Genomic DNA, 16,141 nt, shown 5'->3' with positions numbered 1-16,141 from the left:
GGTCTCTAAGGTGCTACTGGAAAGAAACTCAGTTGGTCTCTAAGGTGCTACTGGAAAGAATTTTCTATGTAGTGGCTATTTCTCCACTTGCATCTATAGAACACCAATGCAGTTGTCCCATATTACTTCTGGAACAGTATCAACGTGGTGCAGAGATCGCAATCATACTGCAGTGGGGCTGCGCAACTGTCAGGTGGCAGTGGATCCAAACCCCAAGGCCGGTCACCGGGTACAGATAAGACAAAGGAAAGTTCTTATTAATTGCTTTTTATTCAATATTCACAGAGAGAGGATTGGAAATGCTGCCTCTTGGAATAATGGTGTTGCCCTGAATAAATCTCCCCTCCCCTTCTCTCCCACTTCCTCATTTGTCATGCTTTCTACAGGTGGCACTGAGGGCCCACTGTCTTTGAGCTCTATGTTCTCCTACTTTTAAGGCTCACCGGGTTCTGGGAGATGGTGGGTCTGGAATGCTTTCTAGCGATAACATGTCAGCCAACTGCTCTGTCTCTGTCTCCTCCTCCTCTCCCATTATTTCCCAACTTTCCCCTTCACCTTCCTCTGAGCTGTGACCTCCCTCAAACCTCTGTTGTAATTTCTGAACCGTCTTCTTCTTCTCTGGAAGGGTTAGGCTGGAGAGGCGGTCTCCACCATTCCTCCTCTGCCCAGTCCCTGACGTCAACAATACATTTTTTTTGAGGGGGGGAGGGGTATACTCAGACATTTCTCATATTTCATGGGAAGAAATTGATTTACCCCACAGTTGTGTTCATTGTCAATTTCTGAAGGTCCTACAAGTCCATTAAGACAAGAGAACTCCTGAAATTTTGCTTGTTGCAGCAAGGCTGAAACGTGTTGAAATTTACAGGGTTTGGGAGTATACCTGTGGTATAGAAATGTATGGAAGCTGGCTATAGCTTAGAAAATTACCGATAATGTAATAGTGCTGAAAGGAAAATGGGAAAATGAATCCTTTTATTCCATCTGGTGGCCACTTATTTTATATATGAACCAAAAGGGTCTACGTAGAAGATATTTTATCAGCCTCATTACTACAAATCTTGTTGTCGTGACCGTTGGTAATTGCTGATACTTCAGTTGGAGGAGATGACTTCTGGGAGATGGGTGTATCCACACAACCCTGACCAAACAACATGGGAGAAACCCGAAGGAAAGCTAAAAGAGGAACAAATATTATAAAGACATGAAAACTGGTCACTGGCGAGATTATGTTATGCTTAGTTATCTAGTTACATTTTGTTGCACATCTATGAAAACCAATTAAAATTACTTTAAAAATGAAAGCATTTGTTATTATTTATTAGATTTCTTACACTCCTTTTTACCATACCTTCCCCCTCCCTTGCCATATATTCACACATGCAATTTTTATGCAAACCTGGGCCATATTTTATTCCTTTTTTGGAAGTGCAGACTCTCTCTCTTCCCTCCCCCAACATAAGCAGCTATTGGGGGCTATTGAATCTGGGACATTTTGCATACACAGTGGGTGTTTCGCTGCTGATCTCTCTTCCGTTCCTCTAACAGAAAAGAAATCTGCAGCCTCATCCACAGCATGTTTATTCTAAAGTAAGCCCAGTTGATGTCAAGTGATATGCTTACCACCATAATCTGTTTCTATCTTTCCCTGTGCTGCCTTTCCCATGTCTCCATATAACAAGCAAATAAGAGAACCAAGTTTGTTTATAGCTGAAGTAGCCATTGTAGTGCCACCCAGAGGATTTGGACTGCAACTCCCATCAGACCCAGGCATCATGGCAGACCGTCAGGGATGGTGGGAGTTGAAGTCCGCAACCTATTGAAGGCACCATGTTGATTCCCCAGGGATATAGCAATCAAGCATCCCAGGAAACAATAACAGATGCAATGCTGGGGGAGCGGAGAGGAACTATTATTATTGGAATGGAAGCAAACCTCACTCTCCTGGATATTTCTGCTTGTTGCACTCACCAGCAACAAGGTAGACGGAGAAGCTACACCAGGCCAAGATGAAGGACCACCCACGGTATTCCAGAGGTGTACTCTGAGTGTATTTCCCTGTGTACACACCCATTCCAATCAACGTAGTAACCACTAGGAACGAGCAAACGGAAGCATGTCAATAGTGACTCTGGCCAGAGCCAGCTGTACCTACTGGACCACCACTACCTCACCCTGTTGAGTCAATCTCACCTGAAAAGCTGGGTAGAAATATTTAGCAGACTCCTAAAATCTTTTCTGCTTAGGGAAGCCTACCCAGGCATGTCGATGTGCATTTTGATCTGTGGTTCTAGATTAGAATGTATTCTTATGGCTGTTGATGTTATTCATTTGGGTCTTTTGATAAATTTGTTTTTAACAGTGTAACTGAGCTATACTGAGCCTGGTGGGCTCATCATAGAATTGTAGAGTTGGAAAGGACCCCGAGAGCCATTTAGTCCAAACTCCTGCAATGCAGGATTCTCAATTAAAGCCATCCAAACTCTGTTTAAAATCCTCTAGGGAACGAGAGCCCACAACTTCCCGAGGGAGTCCGTTCCACTGTCGAACAGCTCTTACTGTCAGAAAGTTCTTCCTGGTGTTTAATTGGAATCTCCTTTCTTGTAACTTGAAGCCATTGGTGTAGGTCCTGCCCTCCAGTGCAGGGCAAATCAGGAACAATTTTATGGATCTGGTTTGAGCTTAGTGGCTCTTAAGTATGAAATTCTTGATATTTAAAGACCCGTGGCTATATTAGAAGAATCGGAGTAGTTGGAGAGTGGGGTGTTCTGTATCTGCAATACCTGACAGGAAAGGTGAGTTGAAGGAAACCCTTCGTATCTGCTCCTTCCTTCCACACACCCACAAGAGTGGAGAAAGAATGTTGCACAAGAATCCAGAAAATGTTCCCACGTTCAGGAATCCTAAAACAAACACGTTGTACACTGCAAAAGAGAAGCAACAGTGAATTAGTAACACTGGAAAATCAGATATGCTTGCCTTCTACCATTACTTCTTGTGTAGAGATGGGGGATAAATTCCTGTTTAGGGGCTCAGAATGTGAGAAGACATCTATTTCCATTTTGACTCATGTTGATTGCATGCAGCGCTGTTTGAGTTCTGCTGCACTTTGTCTTAAAAAAACAAAACCCAAAACCCCACATGACTCATTTCACTATGGTCAGATTTTATGAAAATTACTATGTAATTAATCACATTATTCCCTACTGTTCATTCTAATGCAAAGGAAACACAGTGCAAAAGGGGGAGGAATTATCAATTATATATCATTTACAGGCAGAAAACAAGATCAACACTGAATACCGATTGTCGGGGTTTGGGTGCTGGAGCTCCTCGTGCACGGCCTTGGACTGGTTATGCACGAGGTACCAGTTGCGGGGAAAGCGGCCAGCGTTCCGCGTGCTTTTGAGCACGGTCGCCGGCCAAGTCTCACAATCTGAAGGAGGTTGAGTAAGCCAATTGATGACTCCGAAGGTGTGTGAGTTCCTAGTTGCCTTCTTAGTGAAAAGTTGCCTCGTGAAAATGAATATACCCTGACTCTGAATAGATGGACCAGTTAAATGAAAATAAAAATTTTACTTTAAACCTTTTACTCCCCTTATTTCCCCAAAGGAAGACAGACACCGGTTGTATCTTTAGTGGCTTCGGCAGAACCCGCGTAGGCTCGTCCCCTAAGCTAAGTTCTCCTAAGCTTAAAGTCCCTGCGCGCCCGATCTTCCGCGAGGCTAGCTAAATAAAACTAAAACCGAAATATCTTCCGCAATTCTAGCCCTAGGCTAAACCTAAAAGAAGACCTAACTAAGGCTAAACCGAATGATCTTCCGCGATCTAACTCTAACTAAAAGAAAAACCCATCCAACCCATCCAGCCCGCTCCTGATCCCTTAAACTAAACTTGACTTCAACTAAAACCCAACTAAAACAAAATGAAAGAATGCACGAACAAAACGTGCCTAAGCGGGGTGCCTCTGCCTTTTATTAGGGAACAAACGTGACATCATCATCAATGCCTCAACCAATAAAATCACTGTTGCTGCCCTCCAAAAAGGCGGGAAGCAAGTTCAACGCTCATTAACAACTTTGAACATGACCGGAACTATAAAATAAAGGCGGATTAATCTCATAAGTGAACCACACTATTCATTCATGCTTTCACTTTCGCTTTTGCGCGCAATTATACCAAAAGTAGATCTCGAAAAACCTCATAAAATAACCAAATAAATATAAATCCATGGCGGATCCGTGAAACGTATTCCGACATATCATCTTTCTTTTTTTGTTTTAAATTAAATTAATTTTGTATTAGTTATATAAAAAAAGGAAGGTTAGAGATATCATAAGCATTTATCTGACACAAACATTACTATTTGTTTTGATATAGACTTTGATATAAACACTACCAACATTATCCATATTCACCTTTTCACAGGAGTAAATACTTGTACAATAATGTAGCAATAAAGTCATGAAAATAACAAACCACTGGCCGAACATAAAAAGTGATCGATCCGATACACTGTAAACCTTTTAGGCATATATAAATACTTCAATATGTAGCGTAAAACAACAAAATTACTTCATAAGAATGTATACTTTCGTGTGCAGCGTAAAACAACAAATTACTCCCCAAACACAAGAGAGGACCTGATACAGGTCCAAAATTAAAAATAACGGATAACGACTGCCCAAACATAAGAGAGGTCCCGATCCGGGACCCAAAATAAAATATAACTAGAGCTGGGGCTACATAGCCTACCCAGACCCCTCCCCCATTTTTTTTTATTTTTTTTTTAGAAAACTGAGGAAAAATGGATAAGGTAACAGAAAAGGGTTGTGGCTCTGAGGCTACAGAATCGAGGGAACTTTAGATTCTGGACTTACCACAGCGACCACAGGTAACGGGGAACTAGGGTCCGATTCCAGAGAGGGGATTTAAGCCACCTATGTAATGGCTTTCCAGCCGTGAGTTGGGATTTAGGCCACCTAAGTAAAGGTCTCCCAACCATGAGGAAGGATTTAAGCCATCTACGCAAGGGTTTCCAGCAAAAGCGAGATGGGATTTAAACCACCTATATAAGGGTCTCCCATCAACAACAGGAAATAGAGTGGAAGGAAAAGCTGGGAACCTGGTTTACTGCCAAAGGTAGCATATAGAGGGGGTTTTTCAAAAGAAAAAAGGGGTACCAAGAGGGTAGGATGCCACCAGACTTGACATATATACCTTGAACAAATCCGAGAATGACCAATTCTTTGACCAAAGGAAAGCATTTCAAATAAGGTATATAAGCGTTAAAACGCACATTTTGAACTACAACTTTTGTAAGCACAACGTGGAGATTTAGGATTATTGAAATAAAACATATATGCATGAATATGTCCATGACTAGAACTGCACAAAGACGATGCTTTGACCTTACATAAACATTTCCATATCATCAAAATTGTGACGCTCTAAATAGAAACCATTTCAGAAAAGTTTCATATATATAAACACCCATATCATTAATTACCAAGCTATAAGGAAAACACATGTAACATGCGAGGCGGATATTTCAAGAAGCATACAAAATTGAAAATACAAGTTTTGTAAATACAATAAAAGTACAGGACAGTTTTAGAACTGCAAAATGGTGCTGGAAAGGAAGATGAAGACGATGAATGAGTTGCCGGTCGTCTTCTTCTCCGACTACACACGACCATGTAGAAGAAATAGTCCTGGAACTCAGGAAAAGTTCATGGGGCTCAGGAAAGTTCTGAAACATTGAGTTCTGAAGAAACAACGATACCTGTAGAAGAAAGGAGGTTAAGCAAGCAAATCAGAGTGATCTGCTAGTGAATGCAGGTAAGGGAGTAACTGGAACAAATTCAGGCAGCCAGGAACCAAGGGGCTGCCTAGAGGCAAACAAAAGGCATAGGTTGAGGATAGTTGAAGAGTTGCTGCATCGATGATTGCAAGTTGATGGTTTCTAGGAATGAGGTTAGGGTTAGGAAGTCCACATTGAAGGGGACCCATTGGAACAATTCTCTCGTTGATCTTTCTCAGGTCTTGAAGCAAACGCCATTTTCCACTTTTCTTCTTGATGACGAAGATTGGAGTGTTCCAAGGGCTATTAGAGGGTTGCACACGATCCTGGTGTAGCAGCTCTTTGATTAGGGCCTCTGCTGCAGCGAGCTTTTCTGACGTCAGCGCCCATTGGTCGACCCATACAGGGGGTCCTTCCTTCCACGTGAGTGGAAGAGCATGTACTGGCGCTGATGCAAAGGCCCACATCAAAAATGTGTATGGACAACAGTTCTTGCTTTAGACAATAAGTCTCTACCCCAAAGGGTGATAGGCACATCCATAACAAGTGGACGGAGCTGCACCATGGAGCCTGAGTCTGACTGGAAGGTAATCGGATGCACGCTCTGGTGGGCGGGTTCGAAACCTCCGACTCCGAAGACCTCCTGGGTGACAGTCGTTGCCCACTGGTCAGGCCAATCTTTTCTGGCGATCACTGTGACATCTGCGCCTGTATCAAGAAGACCCTTGATCTTTCGTCCACCCATTTCTAAGACGAGATGAGGGCGTTCTTCTGTAATCTTGATTAGCGCCATTGCTGCCTGAGGAGGCAAAGAGTCTACAGGAGCTGTAGGCGTGGAAGTAAGCAAATAGAGTCTGGCAATTTCCAAACCTTTTGTTAGGACACAAGGAACAGTTGAAAATCCTGGAATCAGCAATTGCGATGAATCTGTGATTCGAACTAGGCCTGCAGTCAATGTGACTGTGGCAGGGAGGCGATCCATCCTAGGCAGAATAAGGCAGATTGAGGTGTCTGGGAATGGACCACGAATGGATGTTGGCAATTGCTGAGCAAACCATGGATTTGAAAAGTAACAGTCCTCTGTTAAGAAGAGTGGTATACCTGGGACAGAAGAAGCTTCTTGTTCTTCGTTTTCAGTGTCTGAAGACATCTTTTTGGCTTCGGGTTTTTTGCACTGCTGAAGTTGGCAACTTTGAAGCTGCTTGGCGTTGAGTTGGCAAACTTGAGGTTCTTCCGTTGGTAAGAGTTGCTGATGCTGATGAACCTGCTGGCATTCAGTCAGTTGTGCATCAAACTGGCAGGATGGAACTTCTTCTTTGACACAAGGCAATCGAAGTTGTTGTTCATGATAATTGCTTGGTTGTGGCGGGCTGAGCTTAAAAGCTGGAGGTGACACAAAGGTGTGGACATTGTTAACTGGAGTGATGTTTAAGCTTCCACAAGAGGGAGCTGGCTCACTCACTTGTATTCTTTGGCCACATGGAAAGTGATCATCAGCTGGGTTGCAACTTGAACACTGCTGTTTCACCAAGGGCAAATGTTCTTCAGCGATAGGTTGACCTTGATTTAAAGGTGAATAAAGCTCAGGTGCTGCAAGGTTGACTTCAGTAGGATGTCTTCTCAACATTGAAGGCAATTCTGCGATCAGAGACTTGACTGTGATTGCTTGCTGTGAAGCGGGGGTAACATCAGTAGGAACTGAAAGGCGGTTAGCAGGAGGTGAACTGAATGCTGTGTTCTCTACTGGAACCTTTTGAATAGGTAAGGCAGACGATGAAACCTCTGGAACCTGAATGTCTGATGAGGTCACATCTTTTCTCCGGACATCTGAAGAGTAGATATCTCTCTGGATCACTCTCTTTTCCTGATGACCTGGATAAGGAGTAGCGTTGTTCATCTTTCTGGGATGGTTGACCTTCATGATGTTCTTGAGCTTGCACCCTATTGTTTTACCGGGGCCGGGGCGCGGCCCGCAGAACCGTTTCCCTGAACTGGAGATGAGGTAGGTGATGTATTTTGTGGATTCAAACGACAATCATTCGCCCAATGAAATCCTTTTTGACAGATGGGACATCTCTCTGGCGGCTTGGCAGAAGGCCTTGGCGTTGCCGTGCACTGCGACCTGAAATGCCCATCGCCTCCACACCCATAGCACTTCTTGACTGGCGTAGAGCTGTCTTGACGCGGCATCTGTACCGCAGCTGCCAAGAGTTGTGCTTTGTAGGAGTGGGTACCAACATTCTGGCAGACGCGTAGCATCTCAGTCAATGTGGCATCTGGACGAGCTGCAACTGCTGTTAGGGCATTCTTGCAGTCATCGTTGGCATTTTCAAAGGCAAGTTGTTTTGTCAGCATGTTTCTGGCATGACGATCTTCTATCTGGCGTTCCACTGCAACAATCAGGCGATCCACGAAGTCCCCATAAGGCTCTTTTGGACCTTGCCTAACTGCAGCGAATCCTGATACTGAGCTGGCATCTGTGCGATTGGGTAATCTGCGCCAAGCTTTGACCACGATGTCTGCTATGGTGACGAGTGCAGCATCAGGTATGGCTAGCTGTTGATTGAGATTGGAGTAATGTCCTGATCCTGTGAGCATATCTTCTGTGGCGAGTGGCGTTGCACGTCTGGCTGCTACTTCTTTCCACTCTTGCAGGCACAGAAGAGCATCTGTAGGCGACAGGAAGGTGCGAAGTATCAACTTCCAATCAGATGGCAGAAGTCTACTAGTGGACAGTCCTTCAAGTAAACTTCTAGTATAAGGAGCTTGAAGTCCATTTTCGCGTATGGCCTTTCGCAGTTCACGCAGTGTTTCAAAAGGGATGGCTTGATATCTTGCAGGTTGTCCTCCATTGGCACGAATCACTGGAAAGATGTGCATTGGATCAGCACTAAAGTCTATTTGTCCCAAAGCTGCTTCCAAAGCTTGGGTTCTGCAGATGGGTTGCATTGCTGTTGGATCTGTAGGTGGCATCAGTGAGTTTAAATCTTCTTGATGCTTTCCAAATGATGAGCCACTAGATGGTGCTAAAGAGTCTTTGACATCTGGATGCCTTGAAGATGGCTGACTATGAAGACAAGATGGCTGACTTGAAGTTGGATGAAGACAAGATGGCTGACTTGAAGTTGGAGCATAAGGTTGTTGGCTCTGTACTGCAAGTCCTGGCATCTGGATCATCATTGTTTGGCTTTGTTCTTGTCTTGGAATCTGCATCGGCATCGGAGGTGCTGAAGGGTTGGCAAATTGCTGTTGTGCTGCTTGCATTGAAGCTTGGATTGCTGTTGATTGGAAATCAGCTTGCTGCAAAACTGGAGCTGCTGGCTTGAGCACGGCCTGCAGGGCAGCAGGGTTTGCTTGCAAAAAAGCTGCTTGCTGCTGCTGCTGCTGGATCGCTGGCAAAAGCGCGGCTTGCGATGGAGGAAGCGGGACCGTTGCTTGGAGCGAGGTCCGCGGCTGCTGCTGACTTGAGATCGCTGGTTGGTAAAAGGCCTGCGATGACTGCTGAGCGACTGGCGGTGGGGCAGTCCGCGGCGGGGCTTGAAAGGCCGACGGCGTCTGCTGCACCGGCACAGGCGGCAATGAATCTGGCAATGACAAATTGGACAAGGGCGAGTGCGTGTACGACAACGGGGCCTGAACTGGCTGCTGCGAGGGGGCCGAAAATGGCACCACCGCAAGCGGCAGCACAGGGGCACTATTAAAAGCAGTATTTCCTAAATTCACTGTTCCATTAAGCAAAACATTTCTTGGAGCGATTTGTTGAAAGCAGTTTCTTACTTTGCTCCATACCAATTGCACAGGAATTCCGATTTTCGGGTTGGCCATAAATTCTAACCCGATCCTTTCCCATGAAGCTAGATCTTTCGTTCCCTCCTTAGGGACCCAAGGGCAAACTTCCCCAATAGTTTTAACTAAAAGCTCTACTTCTGATTCAGAGACAGGGTGACCATTTCTTTTCAAAAGGTACAATAAATCTTCACAAAATTTAACTTGAGCAGTTGAGAGTGAGGAGCCCATTTTTAACACTTTTCCAAAAACTTTTCCTCCCCCACCCGTAGGCTTCTACTAGGGGACACCGGTCCTACCCGTAGGCTTTAACCGAAAAACCTGGCACCCGTAGGCTTTAGCCAGAAAACCTCCACCCCCACCCGTGGGCTTCTACTAGGGGCTACCGGCCCTACCCGTAGGCTTTGACCGAAAAACCTGGCACCCGTAGGCTTTTGCCAGAAAACCTTTCCCTCCCACCCGTAGGCTTTTCGGGAGACACCGGCCCTACCCGTAGGCTTTGACCGAAAAACCTGGCACCCGTAGGCTTTTGCCAGAAAACCTTTCCCTCCCACCCGTAGGCTTTTTCGGGAGACACCGGCCCTACCCGTAGGCTTTGACCGAAAAACCTGGCACCCGTAGGCTTTTGCCAGAACCCTTCCCACCCGTAGGCTTTAGGGAAGACCTTACCCTGCCCGTAGGCTTACATTAAACTCCTTGCCGCTCTACCCGGGGACCCCTTGGGGCAAAATACACGCGCGCAATATCTATTTACACTACTTTGGGCAAGCGGTGGATTCGCGCTACTGCAGCGAAATCCTGGATAAACCGGGCCGTTATACCTCACCTCTCAACGTCTGTTTCCGAGCCACTTCCGATATGTTGCCTTTAACCGGAGTCTTCGTGGAAGCGATTTTCGACTACGCTTCGCCTCACACGGGGCACCACTTGTCGGGGTTTGGGTGCTGGAGCTCCTCGTGCACGGCCTTGGACTGGTTATGCACGAGGTACCAGTTGCGGGGAAAGCGGCCAGCGTTCCGCGTGCTTTTGAGCACGGTCGCCGGCCAAGTCTCACAATCTGAAGGAGGTTGAGTAAGCCAATTGATGACTCCGAAGGTGTGTGAGTTCCTAGTTGCCTTCTTAGTGAAAAGTTGCCTCGTGAAAATGAATATACCCTGACTCTGAATAGATGGACCAGTTAAATGAAAATAAAAATTTTACTTTAAACCTTTTACTCCCCTTATTTCCCCAAAGGAAGACAGACACCGGTTGTATCTTTAGTGGCTTCGGCAGAACCCGCGTAGGCTCGTCCCCTAAGCTAAGTTCTCCTAAGCTTAAAGTCCCTGCGTGCCCGATCTTCCGCGAGGCTAGCTAAATAAAACTAAAACCGAAATATCTTCCGCAATTCTAGCCCTAGGCTAAACCTAAAAGAAGACCTAACTAAGGCTAAACCGAATGATCTTCCGCGATCTAACTCTAACTAAAAGAAAAACCCATCCAACCCATCCAGCCCGCTCCTGATCCCTTAAACTAAACTTGACTTCAACTAAAACCCAACTAAAACAAAATGAAAGAATGCACGAACAAAACGTGCCTAAGCGGGGTGCCTCTGCCTTTTATTAGGGAACAAACGTGACATCATCATCAATGCCTCAACCAATAAAATCACTGTTGCTGCCCTCCAAAAAGGCGGGAAGCAAGTTCAACGCTCATTAACAACTTTGAACATGACCGGAACTATAAAATAAAGGCGGATTAATCTCATAAGTGAACCACACTATTCATTCATGCTTTCACTTTCGCTTTTGCGCGCAATTATACCAAAAGTAGATCTCGAAAAACCTCATAAAATAACCAAATAAATATAAATCCATGGCGGATCCGTGAAACGTATTCCGACAACCGATTGTTTTCACTGGATTGATATCTCTCCGGACATGGGACAAATAAGCAAACACCAGTTCCCACTAGAATTCTTTGGCATCCCTTTCAGGTCAGGGTCAGAAATCTTTGGGAATAAGGGAGATAATGGCTTCTCTTCCCCTCTCTTCTCTTTTTGCAGAAGAACACTGGACACAAGGCAGCAGCAACTGGTTCTCACTTGCTCTATTCCCCACCACCACCACCACCCCCCCAACCATCCAACATATTCTTCATGGATGAGGCCCTGAGATCAAGGAAGTCAACAAGAAGAAGAACACAAACAACAGCCTGTTGGATCAGGCCAATGGCCCACCTAGTCCAGCATCCTGTTCTCACAGTGGCCAATCAGATGCCCATGGGAAGCCTGCAAGCAAAATCTGAGCACAGGAGCATTTTCTCCTCATGCGGATGCCTCTGATGGTGGAGGTAGAACATACCCATTGTGCCCGGTAGCCTTGTCCACCATGAATTTTCCTGATCCTCTTTGAAAGCAACCCAAGCTGGTCTCCATCACTGCCTCCTGCGGGAGTGAGTTCCATAGTTTAACTGTGCTGTGTGAAGAAGTATTTCCTTTTATCTCTCCTTAATTGTACAACATTCAGGGATGTCCATGAATAACAGCAGTGCTGGGATGTGAGGCAATTGCAGCCACATCAGCTGCTCATTTCCTCAGGAGACTCTTAATCTCAGGGCTGTGGGTTCAAGCCCCACATGGGGAAAAGATTCCTGCATTGCAGGGGTTGGACTTGAAGACCTTCAAGTTGCCCACACTATGATTCCATGATTCTAAGTACCTCTTTGGGCCTGATACCAAACATGACTGTTGTGGCCAATAGATTGAAAACAAAAAAATGCTTTTAAAAAAACCTTTGTAAAAGAAACCAGAAGCTTTTTTATTAGGAATTGAAGGTACCGATATTCCAAAGGAGCAGAAAAGACTGTTTATGTATGAGACAACAGCCGCACGGATGTTACTAGCCCAGAGATGGAAAGAAGAAAGAGTCCCTACCAGAGAGGAATGGCAAACTAAACTGCTGGATTATGCCAAAATGGCAAAATTGACCAGAAAGTTCAGGAATCAAGAATACAAAAACTTCTAGAATGAATGGGAAAAAATTTCTAACTTATTTGGGAAACAACTGTAAGCAGTTGAAAACATTAGCAGGATTTTAATAACACTTGTAATGCAGCAAATAATATGGATAATATGGACAGATACAAAATATAGACTATAAAATAATAGTGGCCTACACTCAACTGCCACAGCTTAAGAGGCTCCAGAGAAGCCTCTGGAACATTGCTGCTGTTGCTGCTGCTGTGAGTGGGAAGACCGCTCCCTCCTCTGGCCAACTCCATCGGGCCTAGGAGGCAGGCCTACACTCAACTGCCACAGCAAGCTTTCCAAAAGGAGACATTTATTTCTGTTTCTTTCTTTCTGGGTGTGGATTGATGTACGTGCCGGTGTTGTTTTAAACTATTTATATATATATTTAACATTGTTTTATGTATGAAATTGTTTTAACTGTAACTGTTTTATTTATTATACTGTAAATCGCTTTTGGGTGCCCGATAGGAAGTGATTCGAAAATGGAACGAATAAGCATTAGTGTTATTCCCATTTGTGGGGGAAGGGGTTGGAAAACAGCATCACAAAATTCAGGGACACGTGAATTTCAGAGGACAGCAACATATATTTATTATTTATCTGTTTAGAACAGATGTACCCCTCAAAAAGGCTCGCAGAGTGGCTTACATACAATTGATTAAAACAAGATAGTTACAACAACAACAACAAATTCCTTCCAGTAGCACCTTAGAGACCAACTAAGTTTGTTATTGGTATGACCTTTTGTGTGCATGCACACAGTCTAAGCTCCAGCCTCCCGCCAAAAATACCCCATGGCATACAAGGACAACGGGACAGGGAGGGAAGAAGGAAAAGTCAAACCCATGCACCAACTTCTAAACAGCTGCTCCTATAATCCCCAGCTGGCACAGTTCAGGGGTAAGGAGGTGCCTGATGCAGCTGGTCTTTCAGCAAAGCCGATAGAAGGAGCCCTGCTTCCTGCTTCTTCCGCTGGGGCAGCCTGATGGAGAGGAGGCCTGATGCAGCTGGATGGAAAGTGCGAATCAGGGATGCTCGCGTGAAAGTGTCAACCAAACCATATTACTGTCCTGTCCCTACATGTCACTGAAAACTCTCTTCCCCAAAGGGTTTTGTTTCTGACGTGTTGTTGTGCATGTCTTCCCTGACTGCATTTCTTCCCACCCTGCAGCCGTTGCAGTGCAAAAGGTTTTCTGCAGCTAAGGCCCAATCTGCATTGTACATTTAAAGCAGTATCATAACACTTTACACAGTCAGAGCTTCCTCCAGATAATTCTGGGATCTCTACTTTGTTAAGGGTCATGAGAGTAGTTAGGAGACCCACAGTATATTATTCCACAGACAGAGCTACAATTTGCAGAGTCCAGTGGGAAGAGGGAAACTTGGAGCTAAAATCCAGACACCACTGCCACCCCCACCCCACACCTTTTCTCTTTTGTTGTTCATGTTGCTATCCTATTAAAAGGTACCTTAAGTAGTTTCTGTATAAAAATGGGATATATCGACTTGATCTTATTGTGAACCTTCCCCACCCCATGGCCTGTGCAAAGGGTGGGCGTATTAGATCAGATAAACAAACAAACAAACATATTATATTTTCAATGCTTACACTACAAGCCATCATCAGGCACTGCTGCAAAATGTGGAGTAGAAAGACCTTAAATGAAATAAATTCGCAGTTAATTTTTCACAGTGTTTTAATTAATGCAAACATGTATGCTGGTAGCGCAGCTACCCTGGAAATCACAAATAATTGAAAGGGACTCAATGTGTGTACACCATACTCTCCAAAATATAATGGCAGACGATTCCCAGTGGCTTTATTACACACTGGAAACAGCACCGAGTAATTTGGAATGCCACAAATCTCCAGGGAATTTCAGATGCAGATGCTGTATTTGTAGTACATGCTGTAAGAGGTCAGGTTTTCCACCTTATTCCCTCTTGCCAAGTTCAAAGACATTCACGCTAGGTTTCCGACGGAGTTTGCTGCAAGGCTCTCTTCTTGTTCTTCAGTTTTGTGCAACTTCTGGTACAACACTGTCACGATTGCTGTCGGAGAGAAAGAGAGGACAAATGAACTAAGAGAAGCAGAATCCGAGGGAGATTGGACACTGTCCCCAAATATAGGCAAGCATTTATACCAGAAATGGGAGAACCCCAGGCCACTGGCTAAATAATAATAATAATAATAATAATAATAATAATAATAATAATAATAATAATAATTTATTACATGTACCCAACCCCATCTGACTTGGTTGCCCCAGCCACTCTGGGAGGCTTCTAACAGAATATGACAGAACACAGCAAAACATCGGACATTACAAACTTCAGATGTCCATGGAAAGCTGTATAATTGTTTCTCTCTTTGACATCTGATGAGAGGGTGTTCCACAGGACAAGGTGCCACTACTGAGAAGGCCCCTTTAATCCCCCCTCAATATTTTTTATACTTCTGTCAAAGTTACCCCCCACCCCCACCACCAAAAGTGTGTTTTGGCTACATAAGTAACAGTATTTGCATATCAAAAGTATATAAAGGGAATGTGGTTGTTGATTATGTTCGGTAAATGTCAAAGTAAGGAACTTTCTCAAGCTTTTTGTTTGCAATTTGAACCTTATACATCCATCTAACCTTAGTCCGTTCACTGTGTGTGGGTCCCAGCTTGGTTTGTGAGACTACTGTCCCCAAACCTTGCCTACATAGCATGGCAGGAGAGGTCAGTTGTGAAACAGGTAGAAGAATGGCTGGATCGGTCCCTGCAGGAAGCAGATATGAAACCACCACCCCTCCACCTCCTCACCGCAGGGGAGTCAATTGCACAGCCAATCCTTGCAGACATAATCTTTCCAGTCACCACCCATTGGCTGGTAGATGGTGACTTCAAGTTTGTGGATCTCCATTCATGAAAGAACTGTGAAGGCCCCACCCACCTGTCCATTTTTTTATTGCAAGGGGGTGGAGATTTCTAACCCACAACTCCAAAGTCAACAGAGGTCCTAACTCTACACAGTCCATCCTAAATCCACAAGCATCCACCCCCTTTGGTTTGAACTCACCAGCACTGAGGAAAAGTGGGAAGCTAGCCCAGGCAAAGTAGAAGGACCACCCACGGAACTCTAGAGGAACATCGCTAGTATATTTCCCTGTATACACAGACATTGCGATCATCGTAGTGAGTGCTAGGAAGAAGCATATGAAAAAGAATTAATGCCCCTTTGTTGCAGTGTGTGACTCTCCTTCTGCTCCAACCCAGCCAAGGTTCATTCATTCATTCATTCATTTGGTTCACATCCTGCCCTTCCTCCCAAAGGAGCCCAGGGTGGCAAACACTTTTGCTATTTAAAAATACAGTTAAAATGAAATAAAACCCTAATCTTGAACCGGCCGGTCAAGATTGCTAGAGAGGGGAGAACGCCACTGCCTTAGCTGGAGAGTGATGTGACAATTTATGTTGGGAGTTGCAACGCTGATTTTAAGCCTTGACTGTATTCAGCCTGCCAAGCTTGAGGCTGGTGATGGTTGTGGCAGAGGGCAAGAA

General features: G+C 44.7%; 1 long non-coding RNA gene across 1 annotated transcript; it reads right to left on the bottom strand.

Annotated features, from left to right (window-relative positions):
- Positions 1-855: 855 nt before the first annotated feature.
- Positions 856-2,909, bottom strand: LOC117052358. Its single transcript, XR_004427251.1, has 3 exons — positions 2,784-2,909; positions 1,972-2,094; positions 856-1,176 (listed from the first exon to the last, which is right to left on the bottom strand). It is a non-coding gene; the product is annotated as an uncharacterized LOC117052358 (long non-coding RNA).
- Positions 2,910-16,141: the final 13,232 nt, after the last annotated feature.

This window comes from Lacerta agilis, chromosome 8 (genome assembly GCF_009819535.1).
Source record: "Lacerta agilis isolate rLacAgi1 chromosome 8, rLacAgi1.pri, whole genome shotgun sequence".
Lineage (NCBI taxonomy): Eukaryota > Metazoa > Chordata > Lepidosauria > Squamata > Lacertidae > Lacerta > Lacerta agilis.
The sequence above is the reverse complement of the archived record's forward strand: the minus strand, read 5'-3'. Positions and strand labels throughout refer to the sequence as shown.